Raw genomic sequence first — 16,152 nt, 5'->3', positions numbered from 1 at the left:
GGGGTCCAAATTTCCGAAAAATAGCGTTACGTATTTTTTGAACGGCCCCTTATAATAAGAGTATAATAAAAGTATAAAAGTATAATAAAAGTTGTAACTACCGTAAGTTAAAACTATCTATAATAAGAGATAGTAACTACCGTTCTTTGTTATTATTGTTAATTGTACCTGCAGACAATTGTAACTACTAACAATTTTAACTACCGTCTGTGAATTGTCAACACTGCTAATTATAACTACCACGAGTTTAAATAGCTGTCAGCTGTGCATACCGTGAGTTAAAACTACAGCTATAATTATTGTAACTCATCAGATGCAAGTAATTGCATTAATAACAACTTCTGACACTTGTTTATGTTAATTGACGGTAAATATGCTTAATGGTAATTCTTGACGGTAGTATTGACTGTACTTTCAAATACCGGTAGCTATCAATTATGTTCTACGGTAGTTACAACTGCTTGTAGTTTCTAGAATAATTAGGCTAAAAGGTGCAAACTATCTGATTCAGACGGTAGTTATAATTAATTGTAAATGAAATCATTTATGACAGTTATTCTCACTGACGGTAGATATCAAATGTAATGGACGGTAGTTACAAATTTTGTAAGTTTGCAATCAAGATGAGCGATAGTAACTGATCGTAGTTTTTAATTTTTATTGACTGTAGTTGTGACTAATGGTAGTTTTCAATTTTTATTGATTGTAGTTGTGACTGATGGTAGTTTTCAGTTTTTTTGCGACTGGCGGTAGTTTGCAACCATAATTGGTTATAGTTTCAAATGTCGGTAGCCATCAATTGTAATCGAGAGTTAATACAATTAGTGTTAATTGAAAAAAAATAAATGTTAAGTTAATAGCAATCGCAACTGACGGTAGTCGACGGTAAATATTATTGGTCGAAGTTTATAATCATGATTAGCGTCATTAATAAAACTACGTCCTAATTCAGCAACCGTCGATTTAAATTGTTGTCAGATACAACTACCGTCGATGTAAATTACTAGATATAACTACCGTATATACTACTTTTTTATGTAAAGTAACAGTTATAAAAGTACTGTCGCGTGGATTGAAACTCGTCAGATGCAAGTAATTGCATCAAAATGACAAATTCTGACACTTGTTTATTTTTATTGACGGTAAATGTGTTTGATGGTAGTTCTTGACGGTAGTGTTGACTGCAGTTTAAAATATCGGTAGTTATCAATTATAATCGACGGTACTTACAACTGCTAGTAGCTCCAAGACTATTTAATAACAATGTTTAAAGAGATAATGAATTCAATCTTAACTGACGGTAGTGAACGGTAGTTACACTTGATGAAAGTTTGCAGTCATGAATAATGTCACTAACTGATAGTTGATTTCAATTTTAATTAATAGCAAATGTTCCTGACGGTAGTATTGATTTTAGTTTCAAATACCGGTAGCTATCAATTATAATCGACGGTAGTTACGGTAGTTACAATTGCTAGTATTTGATAGAATAATTAGGCGGAAAGGTTTAAACAAACTGATTCATACGGTAATTCGTATTCAGACGGTAGTTATAATTATCGGTTGTTTTCACTGACGGTATATTACAAAGGTGATCGACGGTAGTTACAAATGTTGTAAGTTTGCAATCAGGGCAATCGTAGTTTTAATTTTTATCGACTGTAGATTAGACTGAAGATAGTTTTCAACTTTTATTGACGGTAGATACGACTGACGGTAGTTTTCAACCATAATTGGCTATAGTTTTAAATGACGGTAGTCGACAATTGTAATCGAAAATAAATACATTTAGTGTTAGTTGGAAAAAATAAATACCAGATGAACAATCGCAACTGACGGTAATAGGCGGTAGATATAATTGGTCGAATTTTTCAGCCATTAGTAAAATTACGTTCTAATTCATTGACACTGATCAAAATCCTATTTTAACACTCCTCTCTAACTTATAGTTAAAATAAAAAAAAAAAAGATTTTGCAATGCGATTTGAAATGTTTGAAGAGAGGCAATGAAAAAAAGAAGTAAGTCAAAGGCATGGTAGTTGTAAATTCTTGGCTGCCGTATTGTCAGACTTAACCGGGTGCTAATAATACTTACGGAAATGCTCGAAATAAATATTTCACGGAGCATTGACCTGAATGACATTGCGACAGAGGTCAACGTTAAGGGTCATATGCGTAACTTGCGAGTCGTGTGTAACTTCTCACGTTAACTGACCAATAAACAACTGCCTACCGACATACACAAGGTTCACGACCATCCAATCAAGTCAATTTAAATTTTTCATTAATTATTAATTAAGAGAGTACAATTAAACGTGCGATTTATTAAAGCTTATATTTACTGTCTGCATTTCATTATGTAACCAAAGACATAGACACGTTTCTTTCCTATCGCGTGTAGTTTTAATTATATAATAGTGAATTATAATTAATTCCTCGTAAATATATATGCTATGCAGTGTGCGTGAATGTAAATAATTTTGAATAGAATTTTTATCAAATTATTCGTTGAAATTCAATTATTTTCATAAATAATAGAATTTTAATTTGAAAGTGACAATTAAAGAATTTAAAATACAATTTTTTATTAAATTTTTTCAAAAAAAAATTAATTATTTCGAAGAATTTTTCTAAAATTCTTCACGAAAATTCAATTACTTTCAAAAATTTTATTGCATTCCTTGCAAAATATTCAATTATTTGTAAAAAAATTTTAATAATATTCTATATAAAAATTGAATGATTTTCAAATTAAATTTTAATTAAATTTGTCGACAAAATTTGTAAAAATTCAATTATCCTAATAAAGAATTGTTTTATTTTATTTTCATAAATAATAAAATATTCATTGGAATTCAATAATTTAAAATACAATTTTTATAAAAATTTTCCAACAAAATCAATTACTAAAAAAAAAAAAATTGTTATAAAATTCTTCACAAAAATTTAATTAATTTCACAAATAATAGAAATTATCGCAGAATTTCAATTATTATTCTTAACGACTCTTAATATAATTTTAAATGAATTCCCAAAAAAATGCAATTATTCTTAATAATCTTTTTTCTTAATTTTTCGAAAGAATACAATTATTTTCAAAGATTTTAATGTAATTCTTCGTTAAAATTCAATTTTGAGAAATATTCAATTATTCAATAAATTATTAATTATTATATATTTAAATATTTGAATTCTCGTAAATCTTTCTAAGAAAAATTATGATTTCAAAATTAATTTCAGTTAAAATTTAAATAGTCTTTTAAAACTTTGTAATAAAATTGTTTTGAAAATATAGTTAAATTCCAGTAAATAATTGAAAAAAATTAAATTATAGTTTCTATTAATTAAAAATTTGTTTGTCAAATTTAATTGAACTAAATTAAATACTTTAAAGAATTTTTTTTTTACTCTAAAAAATTTTATTGCAATTCTTCGCAGTTATTCGATTATTTTTAAATGAATTTTAATAAAATTCTACATAAAAACTGAATGATTTTCAAATTAAATTTTAATTTAAATTCGTCGAAAAAAATTGTAAAAATTCAATTATTCTCATAAATAATTATTTTTTATTTTCATAAATAATAAAATATTCATTGCAATTCAATTATTTAATAAATTATTTATTTTTATATTAAAATAGTTGAATTCTCGTAGAAATTTCTAATAAAAATTGATTTAAAACTGAATTTCAGGTAAAATTTAAAATATTTAAAATTCCTGTGGAAAAATAAAGAAATATTTAAATATTTATTTAAGAGAAATTATTCAAGTTTTAAATGCAATTTAATTTTGAACTTATGAAAAAACATTGTCTTTTGGAGGAATTCGCTTTAAATTGTATTAAAAATAATTGAAATTTTTCGATGAGTTTTATTATTTTTGAAAATAATTGAATCCCAAAAAAGAATTTTATTATTTATAAAAATAATTGAATTTTGCAAAGAATTTGATTAAAATCTAAAAAAATAATTGAAATCCTGCGATGAATTTTATTATTTATGAAAATAATTGAATTCAGGAGAAAATTTTTTTTAAAATGTTTAAAAATAATTGAATTTTGCAAAGAATTTTATTATTTACTAAAATAATTGAATCATTGCGAAGAAATTTTTATAAAATTTGTAAATAAATGAATTATTGTAAAATTTTTATTATTTATGAAAATAAGTAAATATTTGCATAGAATTTTATCAATAATTTTTTTTAAATAATTGAATTTCGGAAAAGAATTTTATTATTTTTGAAAATAATTGAAATTTTTACGAGAATTTATTGAAATTTTTGAATATAATTGAATTTCTACTAAAAGTTTTTATTGTACTTTTGAAAATAATTGAACGTCGGAGAAAAATTTTATTACATTTGAAAATAATTGAATTTTGGAGAAAAATTTTATTACTTTTGAAAATAATTGAAATTTTTTTGAGATTTTATTTAAATTTTTGAACATAATTGAATTTATACTAAAAGTTTTTTTGCTTTTTTAAATAATTGAATTTCGAAGAAGAATTTTATTATTTTTAAAAATAATTGAAATGTTTACCAGATTTTATTTAAATTTTTTAACATAATTGAATTTCTGCTAAAAGTATATATTATACTTTTGAAAAGAATTGAATTTCGGAGAAGAATTTTATTATTTTTGAAAATAATTGATTTTCGGCAATCATTCATAACTTCTTCAAAATTCAATTTTTTTCATTGTTTTTAACTAAAATTCTTCTAGAAATCAATTTTATTTTTAATAATTAATTAAATATACAATAAAAAATTTCTGGTAATTTCATAGTTTGAGGCTAATGAAAAGACATCAAAATTAAAAAATTTTTTACGAATTCTAAGAATTTAATTATTTTATTACTTTTAATGGATTTTTCATTTCAATGGATTCAATGGATTTCAATGGATTTTTATCTATTGATTTCCTTTATTCAAAAAATTATTATGAAAATAATGTTTTAGAAAAATGATTAGAAAAATATTTTTCTGGAAAATTTAAATCACTTTTTTGACATAGTTAAAAATTTATATAGTTGAAGTTTCCCCATAAAGCTACTTTTTTAAAATTAATTATCGAGTGCGAAGCCTGTTATATTTTAACGCCAATATATTTCTGTAATCCCAAAAGTAACCGCAAAATGTTTGCCATTCATCAAAATGCGACAAACTTAATTTCCACCAGAATTTGCATATTCGTACAAAAAATAAAGGAAATAAAATTTTAGGAATTAAATACACGTAATTTCATTAAAGTGATAAGCATCGAATTCGATCAAAGTTTTATCATTTGATTCCCTCTTTTTTTTCTTTTTTGTTTTTTATTCCTCGCTTTGAGAACCAGGAGCCAATTAATTAACGGAAACGAGTGAGGGATAAGAAATGAAGTATATGAAGGAAGAAAAAAAGATGCTTTCGAGTCACATTACGACGTCTCGTTTCACGTCCCAGGATGATAAAGGACTTCTCTTTCGTGTATACAGTAGCCGGTCAACAAGACTGAGTTTGGCTCGAAGCTGCATTCCATGCTTGCATCGACAACACACCAACACCAACACACCTACATCTCTTTTACACATTCAATTGGCCAAGCCGCGTGCAAATCTTCTCGCGAGAGTTCTTCTTTTGATGGTCCACTTATGATGCCATTTGGCGCATTTCACGTATATACATTACACGAGACTTTTATAATAAAGTGTAATTTTCTTTTAATAACGCGGAACGTCAAATTTTATAATACTTTATTATATCTTCTTTTTATTCTTTTAATCTTTTTATTTTCGTCTGAATGCAGCTGAATGTGTACGATATAGCACGTGTATACGTGTTTTATTCAATTTTATACCGTCATGTTCTTTTTGAAAAATTATCACGATTTTTTGGTATATAGTGATTTTTTATCGGCAAGAATTTATATGGAAATTTTAGAGTTGCGTGTTCTTAAGTATTTATAGTGGAATTCATTTTTATTCAAGTGAATTTATATTTTATAACATTGCAATTTTCGTTGCAAGTTTTCACTGGAAATTACTCACAGTTGTTACTGCAATTTTCGGAAATTTTAATATATAATCGTATATAAGTAAAAATTACTATTCATGAAAAGAAATTACTATTTCAGGCTTCGCACTCATATCTATAACTAAATAAGAAAATTGACAATCAGAAACTTTAGAAAACTTTTTTTTATTTTTTATTATTTAAATATAAATTTTGCTCTAGACCAAGATAAGTAAATTCACTCAAAGGAGTCAAATTTATAGAAAGCATCTTTATAAAATTTAACTTTATAATTTTCAATAAAAAAAAAAAAACTAAATAAAAATTCGCTTGGAAAAATAAAAAAGCAAAATATGAAAATTCAGGTAAATAAAAATTCGACCTTATAAAATTATTGTTTACTATAAACACCCGGCTACAAAAATCATGTTCGAAAAAATGCGAAAAAAGACTTTATGAACAGAAACATCTGCAGCATTGAGAGAGAAACAAAAATATTGATACAACCGAGAAGAATTTACAGCGTGTTTTTCAAAGTAGTCTATTGCAAAATCAAGAAAAAAGATTGATTCAGAAAAGTTGAATTTTTTTATTGCTAAAAATAAAAATAAAAATAAAAATTTTCTCAAAAATAATTAATTTTCTACTTTTTTCTCGAGAATGAAAAATTTCCTAAGGAATAATTAATTTTTTACTTTCGTCGGGAATGAAAAATTTCCTAAAGAATAAAATTAATATTCCACATTCATTGAGAATGAAAATTTCCCCAAAAAATAAAATTAATATTCCACATTCATTAAGAGTGAAAATTTTCAAAAAAATAAAATTACATTTCCACATTCATCACAAAATAAAAATTTCCAAAAAATGGTAAATCTGGGTTGCCACGCTTTTGCTCATTTTAAATTCCCTGACTTTTCCAGGTTCTCCAGGTCAAAAAACAGAATTTTTAACTAAAATTCTTCTTTAAATTAATTATTATTAATAAGATCAAAATTCAATTATCTACAATTTTAACTGAAATTCATATTTGAATCCATTATAATTAGAAAATTAAACGACAATTCAATTATTTAAAGACAAAAATAAATAATTTATTAAATAATTCAATGTTTCTTAAAATTAAAATCTCATAAAGAATCGTTATCAACAAATTTTCAAATAATTCAATTCTATCAACGAATTTTAATAAAATTTAAAAAAAGAATTAAATTTTTCGAGAAATTCGATTAAAATTTTATTAAAAATAATTAAAATTCAGCATTGAGTTTTATTATTAAAATATTTGAAAATAATTGAATTGCTGTAAAAAAATTTAATATTTTTGTAAATAATTGAATGTCTGTGTGGCATTTTATTATTTATGAAAATATAATTGAATTCTTGCGAACGATTTTATTAGAGTTTTTTAAAATAATTAAATTTCCAAGCAAAAATTTATTACTTTTAAAAATAATTGAATTTTTATGATGAATATTGTTATTTATGAACATAATTGAATTTTGCAAAGAATTTTATCAAAATGCCTGAAAATAATTGAATTTTAGGAAATAATTTTGTTATTTATCGACAGAATAGAATTCTTTCGAAGAATTATTTATGTAAATAATTGAATTCTTGAGAAGAATTTTATTATAATCTCAAAGAATAATTGAATTATTTCAAAAAAAATTTAATTATAAATTAAAATTGTATTTAAAATAATTGATTTCTTTCTGTCAATTTTATCAAAATATTTGGATATAATTGAATTCCTGTGAAATATTCTAATATTTTTGTAAATAATTGGATTCTTCGAAAAAAATTTTAAAAAAACATTTTTTTAAATAATTGATTTTTTCGAGGAATTGAAATTAAATTTTTTAGAATAATTACATTTTTTGATCAATTCCTGTAAAATCGTATTAAAAATAATTGAAATCCTGCGATGAATTTTATTATTTATGAAAATAATTGAATAGTTGTTAAGAATTTTATTAAAATTTTCAAAAATAATTGAATTCCAGAGAAAAATGTTATTATTTATGAAAATAATTGAATTATTGCGAAAAATTTTATTAAAATGTTTTAAAAAGAATTGAATTTCAGTGAAAAATTAATATTTTGAAAATAATTGAATCCCTAAGAAGAATTTTATTACTTTTGAACAATATTTAATTTTTGCGAAGAATATTATTACTCTGGAAAATAATTGAATTTTTCCAATAATTTGTAACTTTTACAAAATTGAATTTTTTTCGTGTTTTTAACTAAACACCATAAATTTACTATTTTTAATAATTTTTGAAAAAGTTCTTTAATATTTATAAAAATAATTGAATCTCTGTGAAAATTAATTGAATATTTTGGAAAGTAATGGAATTATTGCAAAGAAATTTTTAAAAAATTTGTAAATAATTGAATTGCTGTGAAATATTTGTTATTTATAAAAATAATAAAAGGTTTGTTTAGAGTTTTATCAAAAAATTTTTAAAATAATTCATTTCTTTTGGATAATTTTATTAAAATAGAAGATATTGAAGAACATTGAATGGAGGAGAATTTTTGAAAAAAAATTGAATTTGTAAAAAAGAATTTCATTAAAATTTTTGAAAATAATTGCATTTTGGAGACAAATTTTAATATTTATAAAGATAATTGAAATTTTGACTATAATTTTTTCAAACTTTTGACCATAATTAAATTTTTGCGAAGAATTTTATAACTTTTGAAAATAATTGAATTCTTCAGAGGAATTTTTGAATAATATTTCTTTTTAAATACCTAATTGAATTCTTTTGTGAAATTTTATTGAAATAGTAAATATTGAAAAAAATTGAATTTATATAAATTATAGAAATTAATGAAATTTCTACGAAGAATTTTATTAAAATTTTAATGAAAATAAATTGAATTGTTAAATAGAATTTAATTAAAATTTTTGAAAATAATCGAATTCTTTCAAGAAATTTAATTAAAAATGTATTGACAATAATACTCAAATTCTAACAAATAAATGACAGGAAGGCTTTTTAAAATAATTGAATTTCATTGATGAATTTTAATAAAATTTTGACGAATAATTTAATTTTTCGAGAAATTCCATTAAAATTGTATTGAAAATAATTGAAATTCTGCGATGAGTCATATTATTTATGAAAATAATTGTAAATCTATAAAGTTTTTTATTATTTATGAAAATAATTGAATCTCCATAAAAAAAACATTTGATTATTTATCAAAATAGTTGAATTATTGCGAAGAAAAACTGTGAAGGTAACTCTTTTAAAATTGAATTAAGAAAATTGAATTAAAGAAAAATTAGATTTCAAGAATAAGCACAATAGCTTTAGAAAACAATAATTTTCCAGGATTCCAATCAAAATTCCCTGACTTTTCCAGGTTTTTTCAAGGTTTATAAAATTCCCTGACATTTGCAGGTTTTCCAGGTTTCCAGGTTGCGTGGCAACTCTGAATTCGAAAGAAGACGCAACAAAAAAAACGAATGTCAAATTACTCAATAAAATATCCCGAAAGGAATAAGGTACCGTTCTTTTTTTCTTTGAAGAATAAAAAAATGGAGGAAGATAACACTAATGGCGATAGGACGCAAAAGAAAAATCAATTCCGCTCTCGTATAATAACCGAGGTGCGATATCAAGTAACCGCCATTAAATTTGCTCAGCCTATCTGCGTCATATCGCGGCACAAGTGCATATACTTTGATATGGACCTTGTCGGCTCCGACGATCTCGGTTCGGCGCTACTGTCGGCAACGACTTCTTTTTTTTCTCATCTTTTCTTTTTTTTTCTTTGTCCTCTCTTAAACAACTTTCGCATCGTTCTGCATCTGGCATCGAAAAATTAAACTGGAATCGGGAGCAACTATAAGAGAATTCAAAATTATATTCTCTCGAAAAGAATGCTATATATATATATGATAAACAAAAATTAAAGAATCGTTAATTCTTGCAAATTTTTCTTTTTTACGAAACACTATAATCGATTCACGAAATTCAGAAAAATGTTTAATCTAAACAGGTCAATGTCTCCATTAACCCCCCCGGTCTTATTGCGAAAATAATTGTTAAAACTTCGCAGAAAAAGAACTTTTTTTCAACGAGTCATTTTCGAAAAAAAAAAATATTTTTCCTAGTTCACTATTTCCAGGATTAATCACCTTTATTTCTTAAATTCTTGCTAACTAATTAATTATGGAGGGCAAAGTCTGTTGTTTATTAGTAGAAGTTATTATTTATTATAGTAGAAATTACTATTTATTAGTAAAGTTCACTAATTAAAAAGAAAAAAATCACTCACTAATTAAAATTAATAAACCTTTTTAATAATTCAAATTTAGAGTGTTAAAAAATTTTTAAATAAAAAAAACAAGAAATATGTATATAGAATGTATAACACTCACCGATTCAACATTTTATGAGCTGTCAGACACTCGCTATTCGATTTGATGAATCGTTTACCATTGTCGATGATGGGTTCTGCAAAAAAAAGGAAAAAAAAATTTCGTTTATATTGTGATCGACACCTCGTGAATAATTGCTAGTTGTCAATATTCTTTTTCGGTCAGCAAACAACTGACACGTTTAAACTATTACTCAGGGGGAAAAATGAAACTAAACACTACGATTGACAATTAAAAATATATTATTCTTTTAACGAATGATAGTATAGATTTCGTTTAAAATTGTATAACAACTGGAGCAGAAATATTGTCATAATCGTACTTGACATAAATCACATTTATACATAAATCACAATAGAGATGAATGTTATTTGACTTACAAATTTATTTAACATTAATCTCACGTGACCAGAAAAATTCAAATGTATAAATGGCACTTGACATGAATTTTATTGTTACATAAATCACATTTGATATAAATTTTATTATACATAAATCACATTTGGCATAAATTTTATTTTACATAAATCTCATTTGGTATAAATTGTGGCATAAATCTTATTGTCATGAGATTTGTGTCACATATATTTATGTCACATGAGATTTATGTCACAGGAGATTTATGTCACAGAAGATTTATGTTACAGAAGATTTTTGTCACAGGAAATTTTTGTCACATAAGATTTATATCATATGCAATTTATGTCAAAAAATAATTGTCACATGAGATTTATGTTGCATAAGATTAAAATCACATGCGATTTATGATTCAAAAGAATTGTTACGTAAGATTTATATTTATAGGCAATTTGTTTCAAATGTGATTTATGACAAAGTAGATTTATGTGAAATGTGATTTTGCAAAGAAAATACTTATGTCAAATGTGACTTATGACAGAAAAGATTTATGTCAAGTGTGATTTCTGACAAATAGAAGATTTATGTCAAATGTGATTTTTGATAAGGAAGACTTGTCAAATGTGATTTACGTAAAAAATATTTATGTCAAATATACTTTATGATAAAGAAGACTTATGTCAAATGTGATTTTCGACAGAAAATATTTATGTCAAATGTGATTTATGACAAAGAAGAAATTCTTGTCACATGAGAATTATGTTGTATGTGATTTATGTCAAATGAGATTTATGTCAAATGTGATTTATGACAAAGTAGATTTATGTCAAATGTGATTTACGTAGAAAATATTTATGTCAAATATACTTTATGATAAAGAAGACTTATGTCAAATGTGATTTTCGACAGAAAATATTTATGTCAAATGTGATTTATGACAAAGAAGAAATTCTTGTCACATGAGAATTATGTTGTATGTGATTTATGTCAAATGAGATTTATGTCAAATGTGATTTTTGACAAGGAAGACTTGTCAAATGTGATTTACGTAAAAAATATTTATGTCAAATATACTTTATGATAAAGAAGACTTATGTCAAATGTGATTTACACAGAAAATATTCATGTCAAATATACTTTATTCTTTCTAAAGAAGACTTCTGTCAAAATGTGATTTATGCCAAAAATTCCTTTTTTTCAATCTTTTCACATATAAAATAATTTATAACTAATTATTTTATTTAAAAAAAAGATCCCATTTTCGCAAAATATGTACTAGTTTTTTTTATTTAAATGAAAATTGTATTTTTAGAAAAAATTCAAAGTTCCGTGCAGACTGAAATTTCCGGTGTTAACACATGGGGGAATATATGTGTATACATATACCGAAATAAGGGTAAGAATTTTGAGAGATGATGCATCAGGAATTATCAAGAGCTTCCAAGAACGAATGGCTCACTCATATATACATATATAATACCGTGTGGAAGATGGAAAATTGGATATTCTGACGCGGGTGTCGCGTATTTCGGTGATACCCCGTTCTAATTCCGGGGACACGTGCCCACTGAAACAGATGTGCCCGCGCCCTCTTGCCCGTATAAATATATCGCGACTGACTCGCGCGTTGAGTTGTAATGGCTCTGGCCAAAATCTATATAACAGAAATACTATGATTTCAAATTCGTTCCGGCTAAAAGAACATGTGCAAGAATGTCTTAACAATAACAAAATAAAAAAAAAAATTAAGTCAATTTTCAACAAATAAAATCATTTTTCACTTAAAAACAACACATATTTCTTTTTCGAAAAAAATAAAAGAACAGTATCAAAAAAAAAAAATTCGAAATTTTCGCCCAATGAAAAATTTATATACATAAAATTAATATCGTTCCCTTAAAAAAATGTTATTTTCAAATAAAGAAATGCGTATTGGGAAATGGATAAAAAATAGATCGACTGGCGCCAAAGAGGTCCGGAAATTCGAGCTATTTGGATCGTGGCTTGAACCCTTTACGTGTGCTATCGATGTCCAAACAAAAAAAGGAAGCAAAAAATAAAGGAAATTTTTCGGTGAACGTGAAATCGCCGGATGCATTTACTATATAGTAGCTTTCTTGAATTTGGGTGAGAGAGAGAGAGAGAGAGAAAATTTGCTCCGGAATTTGAACTCTTTACCCATCTTCGAGAGATTTCTCGTCGGCACGATTTTCACACGCCACTGAACTCAACCCGTTAAAGTAAAAGGTCAAATCAGTAACTCGGAAACTAGCGAGAGATACCTTATACACGTCGCTTACATTAAAAGGGCTAAATTAACCAATTAAATTGGTCATTTTTTTAACTCCTCTAATTTGCAGCTATTAAAATTGTTATTTTCTCTACTTCAAGTAGACGGTTACATTACCGTCTGATGTTTGACTATAATTTATTGCTGGTAGCATTGGTAAAAGAGCTAATTACAATCGAGTGCTGATAATAAATTAATTCCGTAACTATCGTCACTATTATATGGCAATACTGCCGCTGTTAAACAAATCAACTATAATTACCGTCTGTTGTAATTTATAATACCGTCGATAGTAACTAAAAAAACTTAAATTACCGTCAGTTGTAAATACCGTCGGTATTTACTGAATTAACTCTTATTATCGTCAATTGTAACTACCGTCCATAGTCACTAAATTCACTCAAATGAGCGTCAGTTTTAAGTACCGTCAGCATGTACAGAATTAACTCTAACTACCGTCAATTGTAACTTTTACCAATAGACGCTGAATTAACTCTAATTACAGTCAATTGTAACTACCGTTGATAGTCACTAAATTCACTATAAATACGTCACTCCTAAATACGGACGGTATTCACTGAATTAACTCTAATTATCGTCAATTGTAACTACCAACGATGATACCTGAATTACTGTCAGTTGTAAATATCGTGTGTTCACTGAATTAACTATAATTACCGTCAATAGTAAATACCGCCGATATTTACTGAATTAACCTCAATTACCGTCAGTTGTATATACTGATGATGTTAACTTAATTGACTTAAATAATACTGTCAATAGTAACTATCGTCGGTAATCAGAATAACTCTAATTAGCGTCAGTTGTAAATATCGTCGGTATTCACTGAATTAACTCTAACTACCGTTAATTGTAACTACCGTCGATAGTCACTAAATTCACTATAATTACCGTCAGTTTTAAATATCGTCGGTATTCATTGAATTAACTCTAACTACCGTCAATTGTAACTACCGTCGATAGTCACTAAATTCACTATAATTACCGTCAGTTTTAAATATCGTCGGTATTCATTGAATCAACTGTAATTACCGTCAATTGTAAGTATCGTCGGTATTCACTGAAATAACTCTAATTACCGTCAATTGTAACTAACGTCGAAAGTCACTAAATTCACTATAATTAGCGACAGTTGAAAATATCGTCGGTATTCACAGAGTTAACTCTAATTACCGTCAATTGTAACTACTGACAATGTTACCTGAATTACTGTAAGTTGTAAATATCGTGTATTCACTGAATTAACTCTAATTACCGTCAATAGTAAATACCCCCTGATATCACTATGAATGAACCTCAATTACCGTCAGTTGTATATACTGATGATGTTAACTTAATTGACTTAAATAATACTGTCAATAGTAACTATCGTCGGTAATCAGAATAACTCTAATTAGCGTCAGTTGTAAATATCGTCGGTATTCACTGAATTAACTCTAATTACCGTGAAATATAACTACCATCGATAGTCACTAAATTCATTCCAATTAGCGTTATTTGTAAATACCGTCGGGATTCACTGAATTAACTCTAACTACCGTCAATTGTAACTACCGTCGATAGTCACTAAATTCACCATAATTACCGTCAGTTTTTAAATATCGTCGGTATTCATTGAATTAACTCTAATTACCGTCAATTGTAAATATCGTCGGTATTCATTGAATTGACTGTAATTACTGTCAATTATAACCACCGTCGATAGTCACTAAAATAACTTAAATTATCGTCAATTGTAACCACTAAAATTACTGTCGACAGTCATTAAATAACTTTAAGTACCATCAGTTGTAAATACCGTATGTATTCACTTAAAAAAGACTCTAATTACCGTCAGTTGTAAATATTGTCTGTATTCATTTAATCAACTCCAATTACCGTCAATTGTAACTGCTGTCGATTATTGTAACTATTTTAATTTTTACTACCGTAAGTTACTACTATTTGTAACTACCGTCTAATTTTGCTACTGTTAGTTCTAAAAATCGTCAACTGTAATTGTAACTACCGTCAAATGCAAAGATTTCGCAGTTTTAACTTTTATCTACTGTAGGCTACTAGTTTTAACTACCGTCAATTGTAACTAATTTAATTAAATTTACCGTCAATTTTAACGACCACCAGTGGTAAATACCGTATTTTAGGTGCTATGAATTTTAAGTTTAACTACCGTCAATTTTAATTTGTTTAATTCAAACTTCAAACTCTAAATCGAAGATTTATCTATTAAAATTAACGGGGTTAGTAATGAAAGTACTTTGAGTTACCGTCAAGTATAAAGAGTTGGAAATACCGTTAACTATTAGTAAGTTAATTTTAACTTCCGTTGATTGTAAATCGATTCAATTTTAAATCCAATTGTATAAATATTACAATATCATGTCTAATGTAGACAGTATAACTACTGTAATAATTATATCTACCGTATTTTGTAAGAAATTACCGTCAAGTGCAACTAATCGTACCGTCGACAGTAAGAAAATGAATTTCGATTACCGTCCACTGCAACGAACACAATTTGTAATTACTATCAACTGTAAGTGATATAATTCCAACTACCGTCAATTGTGACAACTGTCAATTGAAACTACCGTCTATTGTACTTGAAGTAAGTTTAACTCTGCCAACCAAAAGTGTCATCTGTTGCAACTATTGTGGGTTGTAACTAATTTGTTTCCAATTACCGCCAAGAATATAGCTATTGACTGTCGACAGTAGCGAATTTAAATCCAATTACCGTCGATGGATTACCATCGACGGTAATTGGATTTAATTTCGCTACTGTCGACGGACAATAGCTATATTCTTAATTACTTATTTAGAATTAGGTAATTACTTATTTAGAACCACCGTCAATTGTAATTACGTAATTATAACTACCGTCGATAGTAGTTTCCTATCATCAGTTGCAAAAAGCACCAGTTGCAATTACCGTCAATTCAAATTTCCTTTCTACAGATAACAATAAATTAATATAACTTAAAATTTATTTTGAATTATTTAACGAACAATTATATTGATTGTAATAAACTTTATAACACATGGCTGCTCATCTGGACTGGTGAATTCCTCCTCGATTACA

At 26.2% G+C, this 16,152-nt stretch overlaps 1 protein-coding gene across 5 annotated transcripts in view; it reads right to left on the bottom strand.

Moving 5' to 3' along the window:
* LOC122499860 overlaps positions 1-16,152 on the bottom strand; it is a 256,174-nt gene that overhangs the window by 109,236 nt on the left and 130,786 nt on the right. For all 5 annotated transcript variants that reach the window (XR_006301388.1, XR_006301387.1, XM_043608397.1 and 2 more), the window contains one exon: positions 10,403-10,478. The gene's annotated coding sequence lies outside the window, so the exon portion shown is untranslated. The remainder of the gene's footprint in view (positions 1-10,402; positions 10,479-16,152) is intronic.

This window comes from Leptopilina heterotoma, unplaced genomic scaffold, assembly GCF_015476425.1.
Source record: "Leptopilina heterotoma isolate Lh14 unplaced genomic scaffold, ASM1547642v1 Lhet_177, whole genome shotgun sequence".
In the NCBI taxonomy this organism is placed as follows: Eukaryota; Metazoa; Arthropoda; class Insecta; order Hymenoptera; family Figitidae; genus Leptopilina; species Leptopilina heterotoma.
The sequence above is the reverse complement of the archived record's forward strand: the minus strand, read 5'-3'. Positions and strand labels throughout refer to the sequence as shown.